Source organism: Notolepis coatsorum (genome assembly GCF_963971535.1).
Source record: "Notolepis coatsorum genome assembly, chromosome: 19".
Classification (NCBI taxonomy): Eukaryota; Metazoa; Chordata; class Actinopteri; order Aulopiformes; family Paralepididae; genus Notolepis; species Notolepis coatsorum.
This window is the reverse complement of record NC_140183.1, coordinates 25,891,243-25,898,742: the sequence shown is the minus strand read 5'-3', so window position 1 is coordinate 25,898,742 and position 7,500 is coordinate 25,891,243.

The window sequence follows — 7,500 nt, the reverse complement described above, 5'->3', positions numbered from 1 at the left end:
GGGTCAGACCACCGATGATGTACCATACTGTACATTAAAGGTCTAATCTGTAATGTCGTCTAACAGCGACCCCTAGGCAAAAGATGACAACATGGTACTGTGCTTTGTTTACTGAGGTCTGGAGAAATTCACAGTTACTTTTTTTTTCTTTTTCTATCTGAGGAAGCTTAAATGGGCTAACTCCCACAGGGACTGATGGCCAACTTCTACCACTGCGCAGTAGAGAGTGTACTCACGTACGGACTACTGGTGTGGTTTTCTAGCTGCACCAGGGCAGAGAAGGAGGCCCTCCACAGTGTGGTCAAGGCTGCAAGGAGGATCACTGGAGCTAGCCTCCCAGATATCTCCACAGTCTTTACCTCCCGCTGCCTACGGCGTGTAAATAACATCTTACAAGACCAGTACCACCCAGCACACCATCTTTTTCAACTGTTGCCCTCTGGTCGAAGGTATAGATCCATCCAGTCCGGAACCAGCAGACTGACCAACAGCCTCTATCCACGGGCTGTCAGGCTGCTCAACGATCAACATCAACTTGCCCCCCCCGCATCCCACCCCCCCCCCCCCGTCCCCAACCCCCGGTGACATAACTCCCACTTCCACATTACAACAATAACTGTGAACCGGACTTGCATTGCTGCACTATACACTATTTCATCCATTGCAAGTCAACACCCCTCCCTCCTTCCATTAACTCACTGCACTGAAATATTTACATTTAGATTTATTTATTTGCCCTAGCACTAAATGCACTTGGGACAATGATGGTATGTTATTATTATTGAGGACATTGGGACATTGATACTTTATTATTATATTACTATTATTATTGACATTATTATTTTGCACATGCTATATCTTATGTTTGTATGCCAGTGGTGATGTTCCTAACACATTTTCGTTGTACCAACAATGACAAATAAAGATCTATTTTATTCTATTCTACTGCATTCCAACCCATCAGACGTAGTAAACAAAGCGCCGTACTGAGCAGGGCTCTTTTGCCTAGAGGCCACTGTTTGACGGCATTACAGATTCTACCTTTAAGTACTGGGACTCATACAAGAACAACACTAAAGCTTGGTTCAGGGCTTCTGCTGCAGATGCTTGTGTTCCACCAAGCTTGAGCGCTCATGCTTCCTGCACATGATGACTAGGGTTTGGTACCGTTCACATTTGAACTGATACCTGGGAATGGACACCGGCACCCGACGGTACCTCTTTTCCGGTACTTTCATTATAAGAACATTTCTATTTCTGTTGTACATTTTTACTAAACTAACGTCTAAAGTTCTCAATTTCAACATTGTTATCACACCACACAAACTAAAACCCCTTCCTACCTCCCTCTCCCAAACCGTTCCTAGTACAACCATTTATTTTTTATGTTGCATGATCATGTATACATTTATTTTGTATTATTATTTTAAAAGTTTCACTGAGGTGCTGAATCGTTTGTTAATTAGCACATGGTCTATCTCGTTCTTGGTCTTCCCGTCCGGAGATACCCACGTGGCCTTGTGTATATCATATATTTTTTATCCACTTTTTCTCCTTATTTTCTATTTTCTCCCCTCCCCTGTCTCGAACGTTGCTAGACTATGCCTCCCACTGGTCGGCTGCAGCGAGGACCAAGCCTTGCATCACATGTCCCCTCCGGTACACGAGGAGGCAGCCTGTCGCATCTTTTCACCTGAACAGCGTGATCTCTCAGTGGCGAGGAGTAACGCGTGGGAGGCTCACGCTGCCCCCGATACTTCCTGATTCTGCTGTACAGGCGCACCAACCGACCTGTAGGAGTCGCTGTCCACAACGTCCAATCCCCACCCACCGGCTTTCCCACCCTCTGACACTGCCAATTGTGTTAGTATGAACGACCGGCCTAGCCGGTAGCAACGCCGAGAGCTGCGCTCGATACCAGCATCTCCTGCGTTAATGGCGAGTGCCTTGCCCACTGCGCCACTCAGCCGCCCCCCTTGTGTATATTCTTATGTGGGAATAGTGTTCCAGTAATGACTAGCTCGTTCATGTCAGACATTTCACACAGTCTTTCTCCGTTGTCGTTACGCTTTCCGAACCCGTGCTTGCCCATCACTCTTTCGTAGCCCTGGTTTTCATCTCCTACTTTGGCGTTCATATCCCCGGTGATGAACAGCATGTTGTGTATTAGGGATGCACCGATCTGACTTTTTCAGTCCCGATACCGATACCTGGGTTTGGGTATCGGCCAATACCGATACCGATCCGATGCCCATTGTCAAATTTATTTTCGCAAAAAAAACAAATAAAAAAAATGGAAGCCATGTTTTTTTTTAATATTAAAAATATATTTAGTTTTTAAGAATTGTAAAGGATCACAAGTGTGTTTTTGATTTGTTGTAAACAAAGACAGAAAATAAACTTCATTCATTCAATTAATAAACTGTATGCCTCACTGTCACTGTGTGGAAGAGACTGGGATCATTCTTTTGTGCAAGGCAACATCAGGCTTGACTTAAAACATTACTTTCCTAACTTAGTGAAACTAAATGTAACAAATTAACACATAGATATAAATGTACTGAATGGTTATTTATTATAAAAAAAAATTGTTTTACTTGATCCTCTCTGCATCTTCTGTGGGTGCATAGATGTGGACAACTGTGAGCTTGATGTGTTGGGAATTGTACCTAGCTTGAATGATCCTTTCACTGGATACTGTACATGAGTAGAGTGAGTAACCTACATGCCATTACTGCTTTTTATCTATTGACTCATTATAGCTACTTTATTATCTTGAAATAATATAACTAACTAATTGTAAGTCGCTTTGGATAAAAGCGTCAGCTGAATGACAAAATGTAAATGTAAATAAGAGATTTTTTACCGGGCAAAAATTTGAAATAGCTTTTTAGTATATCTCCATGAATTATTATATGTATTGTGTTATCTTTCCACTCCACGCTATGGTAGTGCTTGTGCCAGCACAGGAGATACGATTAAAATGTATATATCTTTTTATAGGCTATATACATATTTAAATCATCTTCCTTTTGAATAAAAAGGCTCAGGAATCAGGATTGTTAAGGCTTATCCATGCCCAAAAGAGTAGCCTATAGTAAATGTATACACACACAAGAGAGGGAGAATATCTTATAGCAGACTTAATGATTTTACAATATTTTTGCTAATGAAGTGAAATAAAAATGTCTCCTGTGCCTTTGATCTATTTAGCTTAGTTAGCGTTAGCGTTAGCAGCTAACGGAAGTTAAGGTTTTTACTGCAACGTGGGCATACAGGAATGGCGAGGATGTAAAGCATGTTAGACGCATTTATTGGACCCGTTGCTCACGGAGTTTACATAGAAAGAGGAGTTGTCACAGGCTGTAGAACGCAGGGCTGAGGAGCTGTAAAATTTAAGGTGGGGGTATCGGGCTCAGCCCCTCCCTTCCAACTGGAGTTGAAGTGAAACACGGAAGTTATCAAATGCGAGCGAAACGTCAAGTCCTGGCTCTAGGCAGAATCACGAATAGTGGTTTAAGAGAAGTTATTTATATTTTGAACGTGATTCATTAGATTACAGGTTGCGCATGTTATGACTTTGAACGTCTGCCCTTTCCACAGCAAAAGGCATACAAGTAACAACAATACGATGCGTCGATTATGAATATGCAAATCGACAAAATGTCATAGTCGATGACGTCGACATGGTCGACCAATCGTGACAGCCCTAATGAAAGATCATGATTAAGCCTCCCTCTAAAACGCTTGAGAGACTGCAGAGAGACCTAGGTGGCTACCAATTCATTGAAATGGTGCAACTGCAAACACACATTTGTTACGCTATTTCTCTCCTTGAATCAGCACCAATCTGGGTGTGTGTCTTTCAAAGATGACTCCCAGAGAGATCAGTAGTTTCTAACTTTTATTTCTGCCAGTTTCTCATAAAAATCCTCCATTTTGAAAAATATGAGCTAGAACCTTCTTCTTGCTATTTACTCTCAGGCTAACTTGCTTGCTAATTTAGCCGGGCTACAAGAAAGCCAGAGAGAAATCCGTTATAGCCTTGATGTGGATATTTATTCTCCGATAAAGATAAACAACTGACCAATCTCAAGCTCCGCCCCCTCTCTTAGCTTGACCAAGGAAAACAACGCTTGTGATAGGAGGGTTTAGAGAACAGCAACAACTCATCGGGAGTAGTTAGGGGTTTAGTGGCTTGCTCAAGGACACTTCGATGAGCTGCTGGAAGGAGCTGGAATTGAACTGGCAACCTTCTGATTAACAGACGACCACTCTTATTACAAATGGTACAAAACAAAGCAGCACGTATAGCGCTTCGCTGTGAGTACAGAACTAATGTTGCAGCGATGCACAGTTGTTTAACTTGGTTACTTGTCAAACATAAATTACTCTGCTCACTCCTTGTATTCACTAGGAATATTCTTGTTACAAAGATCCCCTCAATTTTATATAACAATTTATCAATAAGTCTTGACAGACACAACCATTCCACCAGACATGCTTCTGCACGAGGTTTTACACTTCCAAAAGTGAGGTCGAATGCAATGAAGCGAACTGTCATGTTCCGTGGTATGCAGGAATGGAACTCTCTTCCCAGACATGTTAAGCAGGAGAATAGTAAATGCCGTTTCAAAATCGTGGTAAAACAACATTTTCAACCAAAGAAATTGACATTCCCTAATAGATAGTGTGTACGTAAATGAAAATGTATGTGTCTGATATTTTTATCTTGTATTATGAATTTGATTAGGGTTTTTATTGTTGTTTTAATTGTCTGTATGACATGTAAATGTTGTGAGTGTATAAGGGTTTTTATTGTTGTTTTAATGGTCTGTATGTCATGTAAATGGTATGAGTGTATAAGGGTTTTTATTGTTGTTTTAATTGTCTGTATGACATGTAAATGTTGTGAGTGTATACGTCTGTAACTGTATTTTATGTGTTATGGACCCCAGGAAGAATAGCCCCAGCACTGCTGTGGCTAATGGGGATCCAAATAAACTTAAACTTAAACTTAAACTCTACCTCCTGAGCCACTGTTGCCCTTTCTAGTCGACAAAAATGCCTTATGGCTGATTAATGGACTTCTAGTCGACAAAGACCCTAAGAGCTGTGTACTGTATCTGTGTGTGTGTGTGTGTGTGTGTGTGTGTGTGTGTGTGTGTGTGTGTGTGTGTGTGTGTGTGTGTGTGTGTGTGTGTGTGTGTGTGTGTGTGTGTGTGTGTGTGTGTGTGTGTGTGTGTGTGTGTGTGTGTGTGTGTGTGTGTGTGTGTGTGTGTGTGTGTGTGTGTGTGTGTGTGTGTGTGTGTGTGTGTGTGTGTGTGTGTGTGTGTGTGTGTGTGTGTGAAATACTGAAGGATAAATCATTGTGATGAAGTTGAAGTGTCCCCACAGAAGCGTATTTTTTTGAGGGAATCAGGCTCCGCCTGAATCAGCAACACAGCCGGGAGAACACACACACACACACACACACACACACACACACACACACACACACGCACGCACGCGCACACCGCACACACACGCACGCACGCGCGCGCGCACGCACGCACACACACACACACACACACACACACACACACACACACACACACATATACACACACTTGTCTTGGGGCGAGTGAGGCTGGTTGTGTAGACAGGGTGGTCTCTCTCTCTCCCTCACTCTCTCTCTTGCTCTGTCTTTCTTTCTCTCCATCTCCTTTATGTCCATTCTTTCATTCGCCATTCCATTTCTCTCTCTGGGCTTGCTCTATCTTTCATCTTCTCTCTCTCTCTCTCTCTCTCTCTCTCTCTCTCTCTCTCTCTCTCTCTCTCTCTCTCTCTCCCCTCTCTCCTCCCCTACCTCTGTCTGTTTATATCCCTCTCGCATCAAGCCCAGTCCTTTCCTCCCTCTCTTTCCTCTCTCCCTTCTTCTCTCAGAAGAGTCTCAGTCGAGTAGTTAGGTAATCATGAATGATAAGCATACAATAATGATAAGCATATCTCTGGCGTCACAATAATATTCACCTTCAACATGTCTTCAGGACAGAGGTTAGAGAGTTCCCATGTTTGTAGTGCTGCGGAAAAGCAGAGATGGGAGAAAATAGACATCCTAATTAAACTAGACAGATTAATCTAGGTATTAGGTACATTAATCAGATACATGTAGGTATGCATTTGGTTATGTGTTAGGGTAGCGTTTAGCTGGAGCCCAAGAGCAGCACACAGGGGAGAGGAGAATGAGGCGCTTTAGGTTGTTTAATGAAGGTACCAGGCAGACAGGTTATTGAATGTTCGACAGGTGAGAGCAGGAGCACTCCTCACAAAGTACAGGTGTAACAGTTATGTGGGCGTCCTGGCGGGTGGTGTCTATGAGAGACAGCGTAGACCGGGCGGCAGATGATCCTGGGCACAGGGGCACAGGGGGACAGGGTTAGGATAAGGCAGGGAACACGGATAGCTTAGCAGGCAGGTTTACGTCCTCGTACCTGGGTGGGTCGGTGTAGCAACACTTGGACAGTGAGTGGCAGGGAACGTACAGTAGGGCTCATATCAGAGCCGGTGATGAGCAGACGAGTCTCAGGTGCGTCGATTGATCCCAGGTGACAGCGTGTGGAAGCTGGAGTAGGAAGCTGCCCATATAAGGGCGTGGAAGTAACAGGAGAGAGAGAGGCCCTGGCCGTGGTTGTAACAGTTATGTGGGTGTGTAGGTTTGTAGGCAGGTGGGTAGGTGGTTATGTATTATTATGTATGCACAGTATATGCATGTATGTACTATGTGCATGTATGTTTGTATTTACACATATCTTTTGAATGTATTACTGGTATTTAAAAAATAATATGTATATATATTTTTTTGACAAAACAGGGGAAGTTCTCTATAAGCTTCTAGGCTTCTAAACGTCTCCTACACAATATGGTTATTATGTATTTTTTCCCCTTTTGTTTAACTCTTTATGTGTTAATAAATAAAATACAAAATACAAAGGTAGATCGATATTGAAATAAGTGTGCTGTGTGGCAGAAACAATTCTGTTTTTACTATTAGTGAGTATAATTCTGTGACATTGTATGATTGACACCTACCCTATGGCATGTAGAACTATTTAGTTGTTACTTAGAGTTATGTTGTAACTTATCTCCATGGTGCAACTGCTGTTATTTTAGTTTGAACACATAGCTGGTGCAACTGACTGCAGTAGATTACTGGACAACAACTTGATGGCCGAGGCGAGGTTCCTCCCTCGCCTTGTGTTCTAATAGGTTATTGACAGCCAATCGGCCGTAGCCTGGAGCACTGTGGGGCAGGCCATTATCCAATGATCAACTAGGACAAGGTCGTCGTGAACCTCCGTTTGCCCCCCGTGATATTATCCCGGCCCCTCAGTACATACACACATACACACATAATACAAAAAGTACAAAATACAAAGACACATTTAAATAACTAGATATACACTCAGGCACACAGCATGCCTATACAGTACAGAATTAATATTATCACACACACATCAA